Source organism: Gymnoscopelus microlampas (assembly GCF_963454915.1).
Source record: "Gymnoscopelus microlampas genome assembly, chromosome: 8".
Classification (NCBI taxonomy): Eukaryota; Metazoa; Chordata; class Actinopteri; order Myctophiformes; family Myctophidae; genus Gymnoscopelus; species Gymnoscopelus microlampas.
In genome coordinates, this window is record NC_139945.1 from 51,438,337 (window position 1) to 51,462,395 (window position 24,059).

General features: G+C 43.6%; 1 protein-coding gene across 1 annotated transcript in view; it reads right to left on the reverse strand.

Annotated features, from left to right (window-relative positions):
- Positions 1–24,059, reverse strand: part of arhgap35a (Rho GTPase activating protein 35a) — a 95,498-nt gene that overhangs the window by 36,497 nt on the left and 34,942 nt on the right. The window lies entirely within an intron of this gene.

The window sequence follows — 24,059 nt, forward strand, 5'->3', positions numbered from 1 at the left end:
AAAAGGCAGCGTTTCCCGTTGGCTCAGTCACTCAACTCCATCAAAAAACACGTTTCACTCCAGTTCTCACCAAACAGCACTCTGTGGACAGATTGGAGCTGGCTGATGTAGCATCACTAATTATAATGTCTCTTCTATTTACCTAGATGTAATGGTTGCACAATCTGTTGGCATAAGACACCACCGCTCACCACTAAAGAGAGAGAAATTAGAATTTTACATTTATTCTACAATCAGCAGAAATATGTTTTTGTCAAACAATCTAGCAGGGACGACCTGATAGCCAGGGGGTTTAGGGAGTATTCCACGTGGGCGCAGTACCCTGATCAGCGAGTCCGTGTTGGATTCCCGGTCGGACGGACCATTTGCTTAATGTCATTCCATAACAATAACCTCCAAAATAACCAATGTAGTGAACAAAACAATGTACCAAGCTATTAAAAACAAAAGCATCCTCATCTAAAAACAAAGCCAAAGAGTTAGATCATCATCCACTTCAAAACTAATTAGTATATCATTCCAGCACCTTTGTTGATCAAAGTTTATATTACTCATTGCTCTATCAAATCGAAACTCTAAAATTAAGCCACAATGAGGCTGTCACCACAGCAACAGATAAAGGTACCACTTCCTGACTGGTTCTGTTATCCAGAAGTTATTTGTACTTTAGTAGTTTGCCAACTTTGTAGGGCTTCACAATTAATCCAAAAGTAATCAAATCATTATTTTATCTTTCACAGTTATGGAAAGACTGTGAGATTAAGACGGTACCACTTAATGCTTTTTAACAGGTCCAAAAAACAAACCTGCTTTTGGCCACGTTTTACTGAAACTCCATCCATGACAGAGCGTTCATGCAAGACAAATCTACTTGACCAGTCAACAAGGAGGATGTCACAGCAGTGTCCTCATGGCAACTGAGCAGTTCATTAAGTAGAACACACATTAAAACTACTGTATAGTGAATGGTTCTTTTGACCGAGAGCACAACAGGAGACAGAGACTCCTTTGCTACGGGATAGAGTTCAGCTCAAAGAACAGTGAACTGTTAGATGTATGAAAAATACTTCAAAGTCTTGTATTCTATATCACTGAACCACAGAGGGAGAAGAGAAAGGAAAGCAAAGGGAAGAGTTGGAAGCCAAATAACAGTGGTGGAGCACACTCTATATGCAATGCATTCTCACAGTAAATTCCTCAGTGTTAATCCATCTCTGAGAGGAAAAATGGACCCAAATGGACCCGAACCCTAAGTCACGATGAATAGTGAAAATAGCCGAACCAAACATAACCAAAATAGGGACGCCAGGTTGAAAGTGTTATCGAAATGACCACAGATGATTTTAATGTGCACAAACCTGCCCGGTTTAACCACACTGACTGAATACTGAGGCTATTTTTTTTTAAAGAGCAGTTAAAAGTGATGCCAAAGCATCAAAAAGCTGAAATGATGTTCAGACCAGGCTATCTGAGGCAAGAGATGCTGTGCCTGCCTCCCTAGATGCAGAACCCTGTAGCTACAAAGAAAACCATATCAAAAAGAATCTCTTGTGTTTTGATATTTGTAGATGGAAAACATGTATTAAAAATATATCAACGCAGCTCGGAGATGGGCCTCGTCCCTGCAAAAGTAAGTAAGGTGTGTGTGTGTGTGTGTGTGTGTGTGTGTGTGTGTGTGTGTGTGTGTGTGTGTGTGTGTGTGTGTGTGTGTGTGTGTGTGTGTGTGTGTGTGTTTTACTCAGCCAGGCTGCTAGATTGGACAGGACATATATACGTGTTCAGGGTCAGGCAACATAAATATTGATTACATACCCAGGCTTTATTTGCCCTGGGTGAGTGAGGGGAGTGATAAAAGGACAGAGAGGGTAGGGTAGTACGCTTGCACTGGTTGGTCAGGTGCTGTATCTTCTCAAAGGGTTATCGCATGGCAGCTGACCTATCATTGCAAGCCGAAGTCGTATCTTCCCCAGCGGTTGTAAGGGAGATGATGATCGGTCAGCGCATCTAAAGTGTCATGGTTGGTTGTGAGAACTGGCATCACAACCAACCACGCTGCTGAAGAAATCAACATTTCCAACAACAAACCAAAACACAGAGCTGAAAAAATAAAAAATAAAATAAAAAAGGGACCTTTGACGGCTCAACAGAATGGCTGTGTAACGGTGAGGCCTGTTGCCAGCAGCACCTGCCATGTTTTCAGCCAACTCCCTCCCCACAGTGTCGGGGAAATCCCAGCGGGACTACCATTTTGCTTGCCAGGGCAGTTCCTTGTTGGCAGTAATGCCAGTCAAGTATTATTCAAATGCTATTTTCTTAGTGAATTAATAAGGCTATGGTTATGTGCTAAAAGGAAATGTAATTTATATTGTTCATTTATTGCCTATCATTGTATGGAGGGAATGTTTTAATATTGTGAATAATTGTGATGTCTGAATGAAGCAATTACAGTATATTTGATCTACCCAATACCCATATATGTCGCTGCCTCACCTGGCAAATAAGTTAGTTCACCGTACGTTAAGCAAGGCCTCAGGGGCAGTTAGGGTAGTGTCTTGCTCAAGGACACTTCGACATGCAGCCAGGAGCTGAAAGTAGTTAATCTACAACTCACAACGCGTCACAAATGTGATGCGTCGTGAGCTTGTAGTTCTGCTATTCTTGCCGAATGGTCGCCTATTATGACATGCCCAGAATAGGAACACTAGTTTTCAAGTGGCTAATCTCAATTCATTCTCCAAAAAGAACAGCTCCTCAAGTTGATCTACAACAGCTGTTCAACTGTTCAAGAAACTAAACAGATCAGTTCTTGTCAACAAGCGACACGGTCATGCAACACAGTATAAATGAAAACAAAATAGTCCGTCCTGCCTTCGGCCTGGCAGACATAATTAGGCGTTTAGGCAGCCAATTAGGCAGCCTGATCCAGATGTATCTCCACAGCTTGAAGCAGCAGGCTTGGCAACCAATCGTACCTCTGACACTGACCTGTCCCCGTGCAACAGAGGCGCTCCTGCCTGCAATCACTCACACTAAACAATGACCTGCTGCTCTGAACACGGCTCACCAGCTGTAGAGGACACACGGCCAGCCAACTCTCATCAACTTCTTAATTCATACCGTGCATTTATTAGGGCTGCACAATGAATAGAAACTTTTCTTTTTGTCGCATTCCTAAGCCACTGGATTTGATGACCGGCGGGGTCGACTCAAAGAGTGTCCTACGGAGTCCCCTATTATATTATTGGCTTAGGAATGCGACAGAAAAAAGGGGGTGAACTACTCCTTTAAGTGAAGTGTTACCAAACATGTTTTACAAAAAATGTGTTTTAATAAATAATCATTTATTGCAATACTAAGCAAAGTAATTGCGATCATCCACTTTAGTCATAATTGTGCAGTTCTAAAATGAACCCAAGCTACCCTATGCATATACTCCTGAATTGATCCAAGACAGTGTTTTCAACTTCTACCACTGAGCCAACGTAGCGAATTCAGAATTCAGAACCCTTGTTATTCTAGCTTCGGTGGTTGGATCCCACAATTAGTAATATATAATGTCAAACAAACACTGTGATGCATGCTGGAAATTAATAAAGTCCCGCTGCATATGACGCAAATTTTGTTATTTCATAAAATATCTCCGCAGACATGTTTGTTGGCTTTGACGTTGAAATGCGCGCGTGTGTGTGTGTGTGTGTGTGTGTGTGTGTGTGTGTGTGTGTGTGTGTGTGTGTGTGTGTGTGTGTGTGTGTGTGGGGGGGGGGGGGGGGGGAGAGAACCATGATCTGAGAATTCTGTCGCTACCCAGGGGGAGTTTGCTATGCCACGTTTCTAGTAGCAACCTGCTACTACAGAAAAGTAGTGGTGTGCCTGCACACACACTGATAGGAGAGACTCACATTGCCTTGCACGCCTGCAAGCAAAGATCTTAGGCTACAGTATGTAATATCTTAATTATCCCTGTGCTAGGCGTGAAAAGGTCCTGGTTCGTCAGCCGTACGACTAGTCTAAATGGAGGAGGGGCTCTCCTAAATCCCCTACAGGTTTTACAAGCCATTCAGTCTCTCGGCTAAGTGTCAAAAGAGTTAAATTAACATTCTGGATTGTGCTGTCTGTGTGTGAGCCCCCACAGGGTTCCTTTTGAATATCTGTGATCACTGGGCGGTCAGGGGTATTTACGCTGAAACCTTGTCGTGATGATTGCCAAGCAACGCAGCTCTAACGCTTTTCCCCCCTGTCGTACACACTGTCCAAGTGACATGTCCGTGAACGGAGAGGTAAACAAAACAACTCAGCAGCATTCCACGACACCTATGAAGGACAGACTGCATGCCACACTTCGTGTGCTGGACTGGTGTAACACCAGTTGTTTTCAGACTTTTTATGCCCACGGCACACCAATGGGCAAGTCAAAATCCGGAATGCACACCCGTATTTATAATGAAAAATAGCTGCATATATCCATATTGCAATAGTAATGCGAGGTTGTCACAAAATCCCAAAGCACACCTGGACTTGCCTCAGCAGCACACGGTTTGGGAACCACTGGCTTTTACATGTCAATCCTGTTGTGAACAAGCCAGGCACAGCCCAGCCGGGCCCAGTACAGCCTGAGGCTGCGTGAGTGTCTGGTGCGCATGTCCAACCACATACCACTGTGTCTCTCCAGGCTGTTTAGGGCCCGCGGCGGAGGGATAGGTTAGTGCCTGTGTTCCATCTACCTCTGACCCCGATACGGCAGGGCGGGGATTGGGGGAGAAAGGGGGGGGGGGGGGCAGCGAAAGAGCACAGAGGGAAGGGGGGGGGGAGTGGGTCATCGACCTGGGTCATGTGAGCTTCCATGTTGGACTCCCCTCAGGGAAGAGGGGGCCGGGCATTGGTGGGGCCTGGTCGACTGGAAGGACACGTATTACTGACTGGGAGTGGGCATACAGTATCACTCCATCCCCTCTCCCTCCTTAAAGGGAAACTACCGCAATCTTCAACATGATCTATTCGTTGTAAGGGTAATACTGCCCCATTAGAAGCCATAACACTGAGCAGTCTTCTGCGTGTCTTCGATGCAATCCGTGAAATGTGAAAACTATAACACCTTGTTTATACTTAAGTTGGACGACGCGGCACAAAACCAAGTATAAATCAGGCGTTGCTTCCTCCTGGTTTTTAGCCGCTACCCTCAGTGGTCGTGACATTTGTCCTTGTTCGCTGTGTTTACAACGAAACAGATCTCCACTTAATGGCACCCAAAGACAGCGGGGCAATGCATCATGGGAATTGTACCGCAGACGGATGAAATAAGACAGACAGCGGTATCGTAAATATCATTGTTTCAATGCACATCACCCGCATGAATGCTTTTCCTTTAAATCACAACTGGGGCATGTCCCAGTGCTTTTAACACGCAATCCTTCCTCCGCTGTTTTCTTCACCTATATGTAACTAGACATTAAGGGCCCCAGATTGCTTCAAAGACGCAGGAAGCCAAGCAAGAGAAAGCTCCTCTGCAGAGTAGATTGAAGTAAAAGGCTGGAGTTAACCCTTTAAGACCTGAAGCCGATTCTACATGTCTCCTAAATCTCAACAGTATTCTGAAAAACGTATGTTTCTATATCAGTGGTGGTCAATCTTTTTAATGTCAAGGACCCCCAAAATTATATGTATTTGGCCGCGGACCCCCATCAAAATATTTTGTTCCAGAGACCCCCAGAAGCAACGATTTGAGTTAAAAATGTTCGCTTTAAAAATATATATATTCAAAGATTTCCACACATTTTCACGATTTTTCAAAAATAGCAGATCTACAAGCTCGTAGCGCGGCACTCGGTGCCGCGCTATGAGCTTGTATATCTGCTATTTTTGAATAGCCCAAAGTGTAAAATAATGCTTTTTAGCTCAAATCTAAAAATGACACAGTTCCAGGTCTTAATGGGTTAATGCCAAGGCGGCAGGGCGTGAAGTTCACAATAACATGTGTTTCAGAGGGCAGCGGTGAAGAGGCTGTGTGTGTTCATCTACCCACAGGGAGAGTTCATCTACCCTCGCACAGGGAAAACTGCTGCATTCCTCCCATAACGCTTTGGTTTAAATCCTGCTTGATGTTTTCCTATCTCCAGAGTAATTGCTTAGTTGCACCCCTGGGGGCTTTCCTGTTCTAACAAGCCCTATCACCTGGCCATGTTCATTTTAAATGGGAGGCCTATTAGCCTATATCAGGGGTGGGCAACTTTTATCATCAGGCACATGATCACTTAGTCGTTTTCCAAGGCTGGTGTGATCACCCAGTGGAAGACAGTGAACACTATCATTGATTTTTATCATGCATTTATTACTACAGGCTACTAGTTAGAATAATACAAGCACAGAATGAGTCAATAATGTAATAATAAAACCCAACAAAGAATGAGTCAACAATTTAGTATGAATAATAAAGGTAAAGATACATTCTGAATGTATGGGGAGGAAGGTTTTATTGCACATCAAATAATAATGGTTGTTTTTGATCAGCTTAATTGATCATGTCAACATCCAAATCTGATCACCTGGTATAGTAGATCAAAAAGAGGTGGTTGCCCACCCCCTGGCCTATGGGGTGGGTTAATGGCACTTCCTCCAACCTTGCCCTTGAAAGTAGGGCTGCTGTCACTATTACAAATTTAAGTTGATGATTAATTGTCACTCAAATAATTGTGATTAAGGATTTAATTGTGTGTTTGGCATTGTATAAAATTATTAAATATGTCAATAATTTCTTTGCATATTTCAGTTATTTGTCAAATCTGCCCTGTGCAATTTTTTATCACCAAGCCTAAAAGTTCAATGGGTAAAAATAGCTGATGTACAAGCTTGCATCACGTGACGCATTGTAAGCTTGTAGATCTGCATTGTAAGCGTGTAGATTTACTTTTTGAATGTGTTTTTTAATGTGTGACAGAAATGTCAACATGGAAATGATTATGACGATTGTGAGAAATAATTGAGATTATCTCAAATAATTGGAATCAGACGATTACGTAATAATTGTGACAGGCCTACTTGTTAACCACTAAGACCTGGAACGCATCTGTGTCACTTTAGACTTCTTTGGCTATTCAAAAATAGCAGATATACAAGCTCATAGCGCGGCACCGAGTGCCGCGCTATGAGCTTGTAGATCTGCTATTTTTGAAAAATCGTGAACATTTTTATAATTTTTGTTCCGTAAAAACTGTTAGGATTTATATTTTTTTTAGAAGCGGCCTCAGGTCTTAACGGGTTAAATCACTCTGGATTAGAGCGCCTGCCTGCTAAAGTGCATCCACTGTAAAACAAAATAAACGTCAATGTAAAGCGTGAATCAATGAGGCCTCATTATGAGAGCACAGCACACATGCTACCGCTAAAATGTACGCTCCTCTTTGGAGGGCGGCTATAATTACACGGCTGGAGGGAAGAGAAGAAACCCAGAGCTAACAATGGGGGAAAGGAAAATCATTTCTCGTTCGTTGTCGACAGTGTTACATGTCAGGGACTTTCAGAGACATCCCAAAGGGGAGCAATGACAGAACGCGTTCCACCGCACTTTGTTGCGCGCCGCGCGGCGCTGTCGAGATTCTCTCTCCCACCGACTGGCAACAGAGCCTCACAGAGCAGCAGGGGAAGGGAACGAGGAGAGCCACATGCACGCAGGGATTAACCCATTCAGACCGGGAAGGCAAGCAAGATGTAAAAGCTCATAAGCGCTATGAGCTTGTACATCTGCTATTTTTTGAAAGATCTTGAAAATGCAAATTGAATATATATATATATATATATATATTCTTTTTTTTTTTTTTTAAGCGAACATTTTTAACTCAGATCTTTGCTTCTGAGGGTCCCTGGAACAAAATATTTCAGATGGGGGGGTCCGGGGCCAAATACATATCATTTTTGAGGTCCTTGACGTTTTTTCAAAAAACTGTTAGGAAAGATTTGAGTAAAAAATGTTCGCTTTAAAAATATATATATTCAAAGATTTGCACAACTTTTCACGATTTCTCAAAAATAGCAGATCTACGAGCGCATAGCGCGGCACTCGGTGCCACGCCATGAGCTTGTATATCTGCTATTTTTTAATAGCCAAATAAATCTTAAAATGACAGAGATGCGTTCCCGGTCTTAATGGGTTAAAGCAAAGAAAAGTATTCTCATGACTGAAAAGTTTTGTTAGGCAAAGTCCCAATCTGAGATTTGTGAAACAGCGTGAACCCCCCCCCCCCCGCCCCCCACTAGAGCTCTGTTTCCTAAACTAATAGCACAATACGTAAAATGATGTTTCACTATTATCTCTCTAAAGCTATGTTTCTGATGTTCTACATACAGTCAGTCAAGCAGTTGAAATAATGGTAGATTGAGGCTTTAAACATTGCTTTTATGAAATATCCAACACCATTAGGGTTTAAAGGAATAGTTCGTCCCCAAAATGACTTGAATTCATGGATATTTTTCTGTTTTTTGTCGCATTCCAATAATTTGATGAGCGGCAGCGGTTCCGGTAGGAGACACAAAGAGTCTCCTTTGTGTCTCCTACCGGAACCGCTGCCTACCGATCCGCTGGGCATCAAATTATTGGCTTAGGAATGCGACAAAAACAAAAAAATATCCATGAATTCAAGTCTCCATGGGGCGACTAATCGATAGAAAAACATTTTTTTTGGGGGGTGAACTATCCCTTTAAGGAAGATGCTCCTGTGCATGTTATTCTGTTGCTAGTTTGACCAAAAACTCTTTTCATCTTAAAATAACTTAAATGATTACTGTAGGGCTTGAATTTACCAACCAAATGGCTTAGGGTTACGCTTGATTTATACTAGGCTACGCACCGCTGTGACACTTTGTAAGCTTGCAGTAGATCTGTCATTTTCGGTGTGCGACACACCGATGCGCAACCGAGTATGAATCATCCTTTTAGAGAGAGCCAAGAGTTAGCCAAGAGGGAGAGACCTGCTGGACTCTATGGAATCCAAATGACATGAAATCAGCCGTTAGCGACTTCCACACAGCGTTCACAGTGAGCTCTGTGGCTGCAGGAAGACAGGGAGTTGTCAGAACTGTAGGTCATGAAATAGTCATGAAGCAGTCAGTGTGATGGTGATGATGATGACAGCTGAAGCCTAATTTATGCTCCGTCGCGTGGCGGTGTCGCGCGCCCGAAAACAGCAGACCTACAAGCTCACAGCGCGTCGCGTCCGCGACGCGCTGTGAGCTTGTAGGTCTGCTGTTTTCGGCGCGCGACACCGTCTACGACGAAGTGTGAGTCTCTCTCATCTCTCCCCTATTCTCATAAGACGCACAGCGGCCCCTGCCTCCTCTGCGTCAAAGTCCAAGCAGCCTGTGGTGTTGTTTTCATAGCCTCCCTTCCTCCAGCTTCATGTAATAATGCATTCTGTAACAATTCTATTCATCCCGCCGCTCTTTTCTAGTTCTCTCTCTCTCTCTCCATCTTGGCATCGTGACTTCCTGTCTTCCTGTCTCCCCCCCCAAATGGCCACGGCCAGTAAGAAGAACCCCGTGCTGTGGCCACTGGCCATATGACCACAACGTCTCCGATTCCCCCAGGCTGGTGACGTGAGTTGCCTCCCATCCTCTGTGGCCTTGATTTGCTGTCCATCTCTCTCCACTAGGGCTGGTAAATTAATTCGAATTTTGAATATTCCTCGAATATGGGGGAAATATGTAAACTCGAATATGAAAATTAATATTCAAATATATATATATTTTTTCATGTTTATTTGACAGGAACAAAAAACAATGTATTATTGGATCCAAGCACTTGATACACTGTTTTTCGTATTGTTCCTGTCAAATAAACATACATTTAAAAATATATATATTTTTTCTTTTTTTATAATAATAATAATATTTGAATATATTCGAATATCTGACAATTTTTAAGACCAATATTCGAATATAATTTCTGAGGAAAGTTACCAGCCCTACTCTCCAACATCTTCATTTAATCATATCAACCCTGGCATCCCTATTTACAGCAAATGTACAAAATCTTTTAAAATGCTACACACATTTTTTTCCCCGATTCTATAAATTACATTTCTTTTGCAGTTAAGGGTTCCGCGTCTTGCTCAGGGACACCTCCTCAACGCATTGCGGGGGGCCGGGAATTTAACCTGGGACCTTCCGCATTCCCAGGCGGACACTCTACCTAATTCAGCAATGGCCGCCTATACTGTACGTTATGTATGTGTGTGCGTACACCCGTCCCTTACCCCCCTCCACCCCCGTCACACTGCCCCCTCTGGAGAGATCTGCTGCCCATTAGTGAGGAAAGGGGGGGGGGGGGGGGGGGGGGGGGTGACACCACTTCCTGCTCAGGCTCAGTTCTGTTACTGGGAAAGAGATGGAGGGTTTAGAACCAGACGGATGTTACAGTAACAGTACAGCAGTGATGCTGCACAGGGCCGCTCTGATGTCAGCGTTTGCTGTAGGCCTATTCATCTAACCCGCCACCGCCCCACACACACACACAGCAAAATATCACTGCCGCACATCCGCAGAAACCATTATGTCTGAGAGAACTGGAACTCTTTGACAGGTCAGAAAGGGCCTCGCCCTGGTGGTCTCAAGAGGAATACTAAAACTTTATGGACGGACTTGACACACAGACGCTCATTACTATAGAATACATTAATACCAGTAGTGCCCCTATTTTGAGCATGTCAAGGTGAAAAACAAAAAAAAACACATACAGATGTGCCATTTCAAAACTTCAAATGTCCTGCCATCGCCAAGACAGTACATTTTCAGGGGATTCCCAGGGCAATAAGAGGGACAAAGAAGGGCATTTAAAATGCTGAATTATTTTGATGATCACTGCTTTTATGATGCTAATTAATTTGAGCAACTGGCCTCTTCAAATCACCTTTCGCCTCATAATGAGTCTGACACCTTCTTCAACACACATGCTTTTGTTCTCATGTATATGGATGTCTGTTGAAGGGAAAAACGGGGGTGTGTAGTGACAACTTCTTTTCAGGGGCAAAACAGTGCCTTTTTAAGGGCAGAACAGGGAGGAAAAAAATGCATTTTCAGGGCACTTTCAGGGAAAGAACAGTAACGTGTGAAGTTTTGAAGTGGCACATGTATCTACAAGCTCACAAAGAGTCGCACAAATCTACTAAATCCGCTGTAGTAGTATAAGTAGTTGCTGAGGCCATAATTATACTAATAATATTAATATTGGTTGTTTACCAGCTGATCATTTCCACTTTTTGGACCAATGACAACAGGTCTAGGATAAAGTAAATCCACAAACGGTGGTATTTCTTTAGTGACATGATGACACACATCATTACAATCAGCTCGACTTACTCTTCGCAGTGATAGGGTTTGATTCCACTTCTGTCATTACCACATGAATTGTAAGGAGAAGTCACTTGTCATTTCCATGTAAGCAGTGCATTGATCTATGACTTCTTCTGATCTACACCATTGGTTCTCAAAGTGGGGTACGGGGACCCCGAGGGGTACTTGAGGCTGTTCCAGGGGGTCCCCAGCTAAATGATGGATAGGAACCAAATGGACCCTTATGGTTCTGTAACTCTGAGAGTGTACAAATGGAACCAAATGGACCCTAACGGGTCCATTTGGTTCCATTTGTACACTCTCAGAGTTAAATTAACATTGATTTTATAATATAAATTCGGGTCCCAGAGGTATAAATGCCATTAAATGGGGGTCCGTAGCCTAATGCATGTCAAACTGGGTGTCCTTGAAATTAAAATGTTTGAGAATCACTGCTAGAAAGCCGTATAAACCTTCTTTTATTGGGGTCCCGGGCATATCTTTTCAAATGGGGGTCCGCGGGCTAATAAGTGTCAATTTGGGGGTCCTTGACATGAAAAAGTTTGAGAACCACTGATCTACACCGTCTCTCATCCATTCGTACAACCAACCACCAACACAAAGTATCAGAACATTGTAAAAGTACTATTGCTAACAGATTACACACGTGACTCACACTCATCAACGGGCAGGCAGGCACACACACATAATAACCCAACCTACCCACTTGCATGCCTTACTAATAAATCATCCCCATAGTAAACAAACATTCCAGTTAAATACTAAAGCTCGGCATAGCCTGAATTAATTGGGCAATGTCAAATACATGATATTCGCTTAACCTTTGGCAATGTACAACCACAAATACAAAAGCTCATGAAAAAGACATGGCAGCAAACACATATCCATTAGAAAACCCATGTCTACATTCAGGAGAGATGGTCAGTTGTGTGGGGGATTAGGAACACTTTGCGGATTAGCATGGTTATTTGCGTCCGGCCATCTGCAGGATCCATGCATCATTATGACCTGATGCAGTCAGTGGTGCATTATTATGACCTGATGTAGTGGTGCATTATTATGACCTGATGTAGTGGTGCATTATTATGACCTGATATAGTGGTGCATTATTATGACCTGATGTAGTGGTGCATTATTATGACCTGATGTAGTGGTGCATTATTATGACCTGATCTAGTGGTGCATTATTATGACCTGATCTAGTGGTGCATTATTATGACCTGATCTAGTGGTGCATTATTATGACCTGATGTAGTGGTGCATTATTATGACCTGATGTAGTGGTGCATTATTATGACCTGATGTAGTGGTGCATTATTATGACCTGATCTAGTGGTGCATTATTATGACCTGATCTAGTGGTGCATTATTATGACCTGATCTAGTGGTGCATTATTATGACCTGATGTAGTGGTGCATTATTATGACCTGATGTAGTGGTGCATTATTATGACCTGATCTAGTGGTGCATTATTATGACCTGATCTAGTGGTGCATTATTATGACCTGATGTAGTGGTGCATTATTATGACCTGATGTAGTGGTGCATTATTATGACCTGATCTAGTGGTGCATTATTATGACCTGATGTAGTGGTGCATTATTATGACCTGATGTAGTGGTGCATTATTATGACCTGATGTAGTGGTGCATTATTATGACCTGATCTAGTGGTGCATTATTATGACCTGATGTAGTGGTGCATTATTATGACCTGATCTAGTGGTGCATTATTATGACCTGATGTAGTGGTGCATTATTATGACCTGATGTAGTGGTGCATTATTATGACCTGATCTAGTGGTGCATTATTATGACCTGATGTAGTGGTGCATTATTATGACCTGATGTAGTGGTGCATTATCATGACCTATGGCTTTACATACAGATCTGTGTGTGTGTGTGTGTGTGTGTGTGTGTGTGTGTGTGTGTGTGTGTGTGTGTGTGTGTGTGTGTGTGGTTCTACTATCCATGTGGGGACCAAAATCCCCACAAGGACAGTCCAACCAGACAAACTTGACCTTTTGGGGACATTATTCAGATCCTCTTTAGGGTTAGGGTTAAAAAATACTAAGAACATGGTAAAATGTGTATTTTTAATGGAAATTGCTTTTGACGTCCCCATGAGGATATAAATACAAATGTACGCATGCATGCGCGCACACACATTTTTGTGTCGTCAACAGGTATTTTTCATAAAAAAAAATACCATTCTATTTACCCCGCTGGCCCATCCAAACCCTTACTTTAACATTAACTACACCTAACCATAATCCTAATTCTAACCGACAAAATGGACAGCGGAGACCATAAACACATGTTTGGAAAAACAGGACAGGAGGCATAAGAACTGAGCAAGAAGGCCTAATGTGACCTAATTTTAGAAGGTATCTTGCTCAACAGTAAGAGGGAGAAGATAAAAGGAAAGGATCCGGTTTTGATTCAACCGAAGTAGATGATGGGGAACGAACGAACGGCCTATCAGAAGAAGGAGGGGGGGGGGGGGGGGGGGCATGGCGAAAGAGGAGCATGTCACTGCAGTTTAACCTTCCAACTTCACCAGTTGGCCTTCTTGATAACGTAGCTAAATATAATGTGCTGGAAACATGTGCGACAGCACCACACACATACACAGCAGTGCATTTTCCAGCGATAAGGCCGTGCTGTCAGCAGGCCAGTGAGAACATGGTGGCTTAAGCCTAATTTATACTTCGGAAATAAACGAACGTCAAGTGAAAGAAGATCAGCTATTTTGGGTGAGCGGCGCAGTCGTACAACGAAGTACGAAGTGAGCAAACCACGCCGCAACAAACTTCGTCTGCCATGCAACCTTCATATGACTATGCTTACTTCGTAATAACCTTGAGCTATTCTTTTCTACTCATTATTCAGTTTCATCTTTCACTTTTAGTTTTTTCCTCCCATTGAAAGACCACTTTATACACAGATCAGCTGAAACCATCCTGTGGCAAGTCATTTAAAATCCATCTTCACTTCTATTACAGAAAGGCCTGCTCATTGGTGGTTCAGAACGGTCAAAATGTTAACTGTACTTAAATAATAATTACAAAGCTGAGTTTGGTGCATTTCACTAAGAGTGCGAGTCCTGGCCCGGACCGCTGGCGTAGTGGTCCGGGCACCTAGGCTCCAAAGTAGCCTGACAGCGCGTCGCGGGTTCGAGTCCCGATCCCGACAGCCTTTGCTGCATGTCACTCCCAATCTCTTTCCCCATTTCCTGTCAGTCTATCAATAGACAAAAAAAAAAAAAACTTTGATCAAATAGCGAAGATAGGCGATCTACAAGCTTACACCACGTTACAGTTTGTAGACCTGATTGTTTTGCCAAATCTTCACTTATTTTCACCACTTATTTCTTCACCTAGTTTGTCTATTATTAAAATGCCCATAATAGGCTCTATTCACAGCAGCCATATTATGAAGACATTCACAGGTGTTACCAATGATACTAATGAAGGCTCTGTTCCATTTAGTGTAGCACAGTGGTTTCCATGACTCCCATAACTCTGAGAGTGTACAAATGGAACCAAATGGACCCTTACGGGTCCATTTATACACTCTCAGAGTTACACACCCGTAAAGGGCCATTTGGGAGTGTTTCCAGTGAGCCAACATGCACAATATCAGCACCCTGACTCTGTTTGACCAGAATGGAACAGAGCCTTCATTAGTATCATTGGTAACACCTGTGAATGTCTTCATAATATGGCTGCTGTGAATAGAGCCTATTGGGACACAGTAGGGTTCATGTGGATAACTGCCCCCACCCATCTCTGCTGCTCCATTCAGGAGGAGGAAGAGGAAGTGAGCTCAACATTCTAGTGTCTGGAGTGGCGTGGCACAGCATGGCATGAGACGATCGGGCAGAAAAGGAAAGACGGGAGAGGGTGCTTCCACACATGAGCGTACGCTGACGTGCAACGCTACGCTACGTGACGCTAGCCCCGTCCACTCTCATGTTAAGTTAAAAACCGGAAGTTCCGGTCCGGTTTTTCCTATAACATGGGAGTGGGACGGGACTTCCGACTTCCGGGCATCACGTTGTCGCTCATGTGTGGATGTACCCATACAGGACAGAAAACATGGGCGGCAGGGACCATAAACGTGTTTGCGAAAAGAGAATTTGGGAAAACAGGAAAGGAGGCATTAGAACTGAGCAAGAAGGTCTAACGGGACATAATAATAGATTACTTCGTAATGAACTTGGAACTATCCTTTTCTACACATTATTCAACCACGTTTAGAGCTTCTATTGCAATGACATTAGCAGCCAGCCAACAGTATTAACATGCAAGGTCAGAGAGACAGACAGACAGACCTCCCCTCTCGGTACAAATTGTCAACTAAAAAAGCCTCACTCCCGTCTCATCATTATTTTATTTTATTCCAGGGGCATGGACTGCCCTACTCCCACCCCCCCCATGTCTACTTACAGTATCTCACTTCATTGCCCTTGTCTGTTCATCCACAACCTCTACTCTCTCTCTGTCTCTTCCGTTCCTTTTCCCATTTTTATCCTGGCCCAGCCCAGCTCTGTCCCCTCCCCTGCCGCACTACCTTCTAACCTTGTGGCCCAGAACCCCCCGTCAGTCTGGCAGACACACCAGAGTCTGGTGCCGATATTAGCATACATCTGATCCCTGCTCCCGGGCAAAGGCAAAGGCTTGTCAGCATCTACGGCGCAACAACAAAACGCCTACAGACACCCGATACAGCTGTCCTCCCAGCCAAACTCAATACAACAATACCACCATGGCACAAACAAACAAGCTACACAAGACAAGACGCGAGTTATAGACTGAACACAAACACTGTCCCATAGGCACCATGAGGGAGGTATTAAAAGGAACCAGACACACACGCATGCACACTCACTTTCTATCACTGTCAAGCATGCTCTGTCATGCACACACACACACACACACACACACACACACACGTACGTTATGTACCTGACAGCATCCTGCTACATCCTAAGGGGACAGGTGTGCCCTAAAAAACAGCTGCTAATCTCTTACCTGACAGCTAAAAGGTGTCTCAATTCAATTTACATATTGTTGCTGTCGGGCGGAAAAAACGTTACTTTTCAGGAAATTGGAAAACAAAACTTGTATTCCAATGGATCCAACGTAGTTATTTAGTCACAAGCTCTTTTTAATACTTCCCATTGGTTAAATATTTGTAAAACTCACAGAAAGAGCTAAACACAAAAAAACAAATGTTTTGAAAATAGCAGTTCTACAAGCTCACAACATGTTGCATCGTGACACATTGTGAGCCAGCAAAGACATGTGTAAAATGTACGTGATAACTCTCTGTGTGTGTGTGTGTGTGTGTGTGTGTGTGTGTGTGTGTGTGTGTGTGTGTGTGTGTGTGTGTGTGTGTCTTACTGCAATTATTTAGCAATTCCACTCCCATGTACAACGACTCCAACACATTATTTGTAAGATACATAAGAACCACTGACACTACCTTCCATTTAATTACCATTATTAATCCACTGGCAGTAGATCTCGAGTGGATGCCTATTGGATGCGCAGGGTGGGAACGATTTCCCAAGTGATGAATGAGGCGGGAGAGCCGTCTTCCGCGCTGACTGATGCCGCTCCCTTGGGGATTTTATATTTATAACTCTACTACTGCTAACTATCATCATGACGGCCGGCAGGCACTGCACTCCTAGCAGGCTGCCCTAATTGCATCTATTAGTAACCGCTCTGCTGTAATGCTTCTGTTGCGAGTGTTGACACCACCTGGCATGGGTCCGTTGTGTGTACCACATGGCTTGCTTTCACAACGTGCACCATTTTGCTTCTTCACTTATAGGCAAGTCATTCTCTGTTGCTGCACTAGTGATATCCTTGGTCAGGAGCACCTGTTCAGCAGGGAGCAGAACTGCCGTTTTCCTCCGCACACGCTAACCCATTTAGACCGGGAACGCATCCGTGTCATTTTCAGATTTATTTGCCTATTTTTGAAAAATAGTGAACATTTTTGCAAATCTTTGAATAGAGGATATGCGTGTGACATCATCATCAAACATGGAAGTTATGCAGGAATGCCTACTGAGTGTCAAAAAATACTTTCTGGCCTTGACAGCCCATGCATCCAAACAGAAAAGTCATATCTGATTACATTAAAGAACATTAAACAATGTTAAACTCACTTTGCACGTTGCTTTGCCACTCGATGTGCCATTCACTTTAAGCATGCGCATATCCTCTATTACTATTTTCTTTAAAGCGAAAGTTTTTTACTCAAATCTTTGCTTCTGGGTGTCCCTGGAACAAAACATTTTGAGATGGGTGTCTGCGGCCAAATACATACGTTGTTCCAGGGACCCCCAAAAGCACAGATCGGAGTTAAAAATGTTTGCTTTAAAACACACACACACACACATTTTCCAAGATTAAAAAAAAAATTGCAGATCTACAAGCTCATAGCGCGGCACTCGGTGCCACGCTATGAGCTTGTATATCTGCTATTTTTGAATAGCCAAAGGAATCTTAAAATGACAGAGATGCGTTCCCGGTCTTAATGGATTAAGCCCAGGGGCGTCACTACCGTCACGCAGACAACGCGGTTGCGTTGGGGCCCATGCCCACCCAGAAAAAAAAAGAAAAAAATTATATATAAAAAGAAAGAATTATGAATTAAAAAATAAACCTGGGTGGGCCCTTAACATTGTAATTGTTAAGTAGTTGTTACAAAACCGTTGTTTATGTACCCGAAATCCGTCACAAACCCGCGAAAAAAGTATCAGAAACCACTAATAACCGCAAATTTTTCGTTCATGAGGGCCCGCTGTGACCACCTCGCGTCGGGGCCTACTGTTGCCTCGTTACGCGACTGATTAAGCCCCTCCTCCACGTGTTTCGGAGGAGACGTGTAGTTGTCTAGTCCGGTGGTTCTCAAACTTTTTTTTAATTTCAACTACACGATTGAAATGATGCACCACTGCATCGACGTCCATTTGGAACCCCCACAAGGAACGATGAGGGTCCCTGGAGCCCACTTGGAGAACCACTGATCTAGAGGCCGTCCAACCAGTAGGGGGGTTAGCATCAGCAATAGTCTCGCGTTTGCCAGATGATCGGACATCTCCGCCTATAGCGCTATGTCTGGGCACTTCTATGCAATGTAGTTGAGAAGAACAGTGAGATGCACAGCAGCCATTTTGGAGAAAAATTGGGCCTCTTCTTACTTCCTTCACAGGTGTTACCTGAAGGCTCTGTTCCATCTAGGGATGCAAATTATCGATCAATTCATTAATTGATAATTGATAACCTTATCAACCGATTAACCGGTTAACTGATAAGCGGCGTTTTTTTAAATCTGAGAATCTTAATTTCAGATTAAAAAAAAAATCCTAAAAAGAAGTGCTTAGGAGCCGAGATACAGCCTTTTTCAGTAAGTTAAACAAGAAGTGAATGGAGCAGAAAATCTTCAAATCATCATATCTTGGGTTCTGAACATTAAAAAAAAAAAAAAAAATTAATTGTTAATTGTTTGATTTAATCGGATAATTTCTTAATCGATTAATTCGATTAATCGATTAATTGTTAACATCCCTAGTTCCATCCTGGTCAAACAGAGTCAGGGTGCTGATATTGTGCATGTTGGCTCACTAGAAATACTAGTGGGTCACAAAGTGTGGTCCAGGGACCCTCATGGTTCAACTCTGAGTGTACAAATGGAACCAAATGGGTCTTTGAAATTAAAAAGTTTGAGAACCACTGTGCTACACTAAATGGAACAGAGCCTTTATTAGTGTCATTGGTAACACCTGTGAAGGAAGCAAGGAAGGGGCCCAATTTCTGTCCAATATGGCTGCTGTGCATAGAGCCTATGAATGACCGCTCTAAAAACTCTGGAATGGTTGTGTATTTACAGTTTATTCTTTTAACTCTTTTTATCGTTGGGATATTGTCCTCAGTCTCTAATGAGCATAGCGTTTAGAGACTGACGTGAAAGTCTAGGTTGGCACTTGGCAGTGACTGGGACTACACACATGAGGGGGGAATCAGCATAACAACCAAATTGGGGAGAAATTGTAAAAATAAAAAGGCTAAAAATAGACGCAACATAGTCCTTCAACCACCCTCTAATCTTAGTAAAACGGACCCGAGTTGCAAAGTTCTGTACTTGGACCACTTTTGTCCATCTACACCGGAAATCTCTTCGCCAAAAACAGCAGCTCTCCACAAGCCTGTAGATCTGCTATTTAGGGGTTCAAGTGGGTAACGTAGAACTGAACGCTTGCAAGAAGGTACAAAGTACAATAGCTGCTGACGGAAGTCGAGCAGCGAGGATGGGTCGGCGCGGCTTGAACAACAAACGGGCGGAATCAATGCAGACTCCTAACCTGTCTGCACTGTGTGAAGTGCAGCCTTTTTGCAAGCGCTAATCAGGTGTTGCTATGACTGCGGACAAATTGTAGAAGGTTACATACATCTATAGCTACACACAGCTACAGTATCACCAGGAGGCAGATGCCCCCCCCCCACACACACACACACACACACACACACAGTCTCCACACCACCCCCTTCATCATGCACCCAGAACATACATGTGCTTGCATGGATACCGCACTTTCACACCTCTCCCACTATGCCCTCTAACCAGTAGGAAAGGGAAAGGTTAAATAAATACAGTTTTTCTTTCTCCTGCACCAACACAAATATTCACGCGCTACTGAAGTCAGAGACCAATTAAAATCGAAAGTGACAGGAATGAAGAAAGAAAGAGAGAGAGAGGGAGAGAGAGAGAGAGAGAGAGAACGTACAGCCCAATTTTCTGCAGCAGAATACTAGAAAAGGCATGTGGTTTAAGACGAAGCTCAGAAACTGTTGTCTGTGAAAACACAGTATGCCAAAAGGCATGGTACATCAATATGAGCTTTGAATGCCATACTGCATGTGGTTTGTGCAAGAGAGAGAGAGAGAGAGAGAGAGAGAGCTGTATGTGAGAGAGAGTGTGAGAACGGAACATATAGGTGCTAATAGGCGAACGCGAATAGCATCACCACAGTCCTTACAAGAACAAGGAAAACACACGGATCACGTCCATCACAGTCAATTCTCTGGTTTGTTCCGTGCTCTTTGTGGAAGGCTAATAAAGTGGACAGCAGCAATAGAGTTAATCTAGATCACTCCACTGTCAACTAGCTAGTCCAGCTAGCGTTTGACAGGCTGATAGATGAAGGCTCAATCTGGCAAACTGGAGGACAATGCCACCTCCCATGGCAGCAAGAACATCCCACTTTGTTTGTTTAATGTCATGGATTTGAATGTTGGGAATGAGGGCTGAATGCTATGAAATTAATTAGGAAAACTCACAGCTTGTTTAGTTTTGTCCAAAGTGCAAGTTCTGGTGGTAATTTGTGACCATCTCACATCACATCTACCACAAATCTATGCCACAAAGGTTAACTTAGACTCAAAAACTAAGCTTGATACTAAAACCTTTTATTGTGATAAAATGGTGCATACTGTAGCTTCAACCAACTGATGAGGATATAAAACATGGAGGTGGTATAAAAGAGAAACAAAACAGCGATTCAAACTAAAAGTAAGCTTCAAAACTCAAATTGTGGATTATGGTTAAACAAAAACAAACAGTGAAGATAGGAGAGCGTAAAGCATTATAACAACTAGGGCTGCACGATTCTTGCTCAAATGAGAATCACGATTTTCCTCCATAAGAATTGAGATCACGATTCTCACACGATTCTCTTGTAAATATATGAAGAAGAAAAAATTCAATGTAAAAAAAAAAAGTTTTTTTTTTTTTTTTAACATTGAAAAAAAAATTGCCATAATTTATAATCGAGATTGCATAGGTGTCTGAATCGAGATCACGATCTTTTTTCGATTAATTGTGCAGCCCTAATAACAACTAGGCTATAATATGACACAATGAGACGGTTCACTAAAGAGATAAGTGAGGGCTAATTTTGTCAGGTGACTGCGTGTCTCGACGGAGAGAACCGGTGTCCAACTGAAAGACGTGTTGTGCTGCAAAACGTTTCTCGGTTGAAATGACGTTGTCTTGTTCGCGCGACGAAGTAAAAAGTACGAGGGGAGGGGAAAGTGCTGGTGGTGTTGTCGGGGGGGGAGGGGAGAAGTGGAGCTGAGCAGGACAGTAACGCAGGCAGCTTCTGGGAAGTGCTTAGCACGGACTTGCGGTCGGCTAATTGTACACATTCAGGGCTACTTTTATTACAGCTCATCTGTACTTGTGCTGCTGCTGGCCAGACAAGCCTCAACCTGGAGGTAATAAGCCCCTGTTATAAAAGGAGAGAGAATCACTCTTTCTTCCCACCCACACCCACTCTCTCTTCTCCTGTCCTCTACTCTCACTTGGTTTTTCCTTCTTCTTTAATTCATGCCATCTCTGCTTTGCTTTTACCAGTGTGTTTCAATGTCATCATGGTAACTGCCTTATCATTTCCTCTCTTTAGTCGAGTCATTCATGCTCCATGCAAAAGAGAGAGAGAGGGTACAACCCACGATTGCTGGCGCTGCACTAAAAAGACATGGGACAGCCCAGATGAGAATAAAGCGGAACCTGAGAAAAAAAAAAGAGGGGAGAAAAAAAATGTCTTTCCTGGGGACTACTGCCAAAGACAGAAGTGACTCACCGCGGAGAGGAAATGCTAACAATACAATTGAAAACACCTGAACTGCCACAGTGTCAATTAAAGATAATGAGTTTTTACTGCTTATCCCAGTAATCAACAGTTGGCAGATTGGTTGCACTCAGAAGCTTTTATTTTGCTGTATTTATTCACTCACTGTTCACTTAGTTTTCCTCTATTGCCTCCATTTCGTCTAAGAGCTTTGCTCTCTCTCTCTCTCTCTCTCTCTCTCTCTCTCTCTACCCTCTTCTGCCCTCCCGCTATCTCTCTCCTAAAAGTGTGATTCATGCAGAGGAAAAGAAAAGCCAAACAAATAGTCAGGGCCATTTCTCTCCTTTAATAAGCCCTAACCAAAATGGCCTCCTCCCTCTATGTCGCTCTTCTGTCAACAGGAGCCAGCCGGTTTCAGGTGCGGAGCAAAAACAACGGATATTGGAAATCAGACATGTTCGCACTAAATCTCTTATTTCTCCTGTGGTCCGACTGTGACACAGCCTGAGAGAGTATGCATGTGTAAGCACAGCACTCCTACACTCCTTTAGCGTACAGTGTGTGTGTGTGTGTGTGTGTGTGTGTGTGTGTGTGTGTGTGTGTGTGTGTGTGTGTGTGTGTGTGTGTGTGTGTGTGTGTGTGTGTGTGTGTGTGTGTGTGTGTGTGTGTGTCCTGTGAACTCCTGCAGCCCTGAGCAGCGTTGCACTCCCTCTCCAGTATGAGCAGATACAGGAGGAAGCCGACAGGCCCCAGGGCTGGCGATCCAGAGGTTGTGGGGGTTACACTTGGTCATCCATTTTAAATCAGTCTCCAGACAGACGGTGGAGCGCCATTACAGCTCAAGACTGCTGGGCCTGCAACTGAGCACTATTCTATTAGGGCCCAAGGCCGGCCTCCGCCTGCTGAGGCTCACTTAGTTCTGTCCACTGCCCCCAGCTAGCCTCGTCTGCATTAGAGAGGACCACAGCTTTCTGGGGCGAGGGTCAATTCTTTCTCTACCACACTGAGATAAAGAGTGTTACGCAGGGGTGAACGGAGCATGTGCTTGTTTATGCGTGTGTGCTCTAATGCAGTGGTTCTCAAACTTTTTCGTGCCAAGGACCCCCAAATAGACACTTATTAGACCGCGGACCCCCATTTGAAAAGATAAGCCAGGGACCCCGATAATAGAAGATTTTTACGGCTCTCTAGCAGTGATTTCAACCATTTTAATTACAAGGACCCCCAGTTTGACATGCATTAGGCTACGGACCCTCTGGGACGTGTATGTCTCTGGGACCCCAATTCATATTGTAAAATCAATGTCAATTTAACTCTGAGAGTGTACAAATAGACCCGTTAGGGTCCATTTGGTTCCATTTGTACACTCTCAGAGTTACGGACCCATAAGGGTCCATTTGGTCCCTGTCCATCATTTAGCTGGGGACCCCCTGAAACCCCCTCAAGTACCCCTGGGGGTCCTCGGACCCCACATTGAGAACCAATGGTCTAATGCTTATGCACAAAAACAAAATAGGCTTGAAGACAAGACATACCTCTTCTCTCCTCCACAAACCAGCTCATGTAATGAAACATTTGGGGGAAAACTGTCATTTTGTCTGTGGTCAAACTAGCCTTCAAATCAATAGTCAGTTTGTCCATGGCTAGAATGGGACCGGCCCCCCCAGTGCCCAGCCAGAAGTCCATTGCTGCCCCCCCCCTCTCTACTCTGCTGACGGTGGAAGTTAATGACAGAGACCACTAATGGTCACAGTGTAGAAGTCTGCACTCACCCCAGGAGTCTGGAACTGTCAGAGATTAAGTTAGATGAAGACGACGAGGCAGCAGAATTGCATGACGCTGCGGCACCAGACATCATGGGGATCCATCTACCCCGGACTTGGACTCAATCTACACCCCACGATTGCCTGCGGCAGGCTCACAACATCATTAATAAAGAGCCATCTCACTCCGAGTTCTGCCACCATCGGTTCAACCTCTTGACATATAGAAGGAGATACGGGAACATTGCAGCTTGGACTTCGAGGAAGGAAAAACGGTTTCTTTCCCAGGGCTGGGGTTACACTGAAAT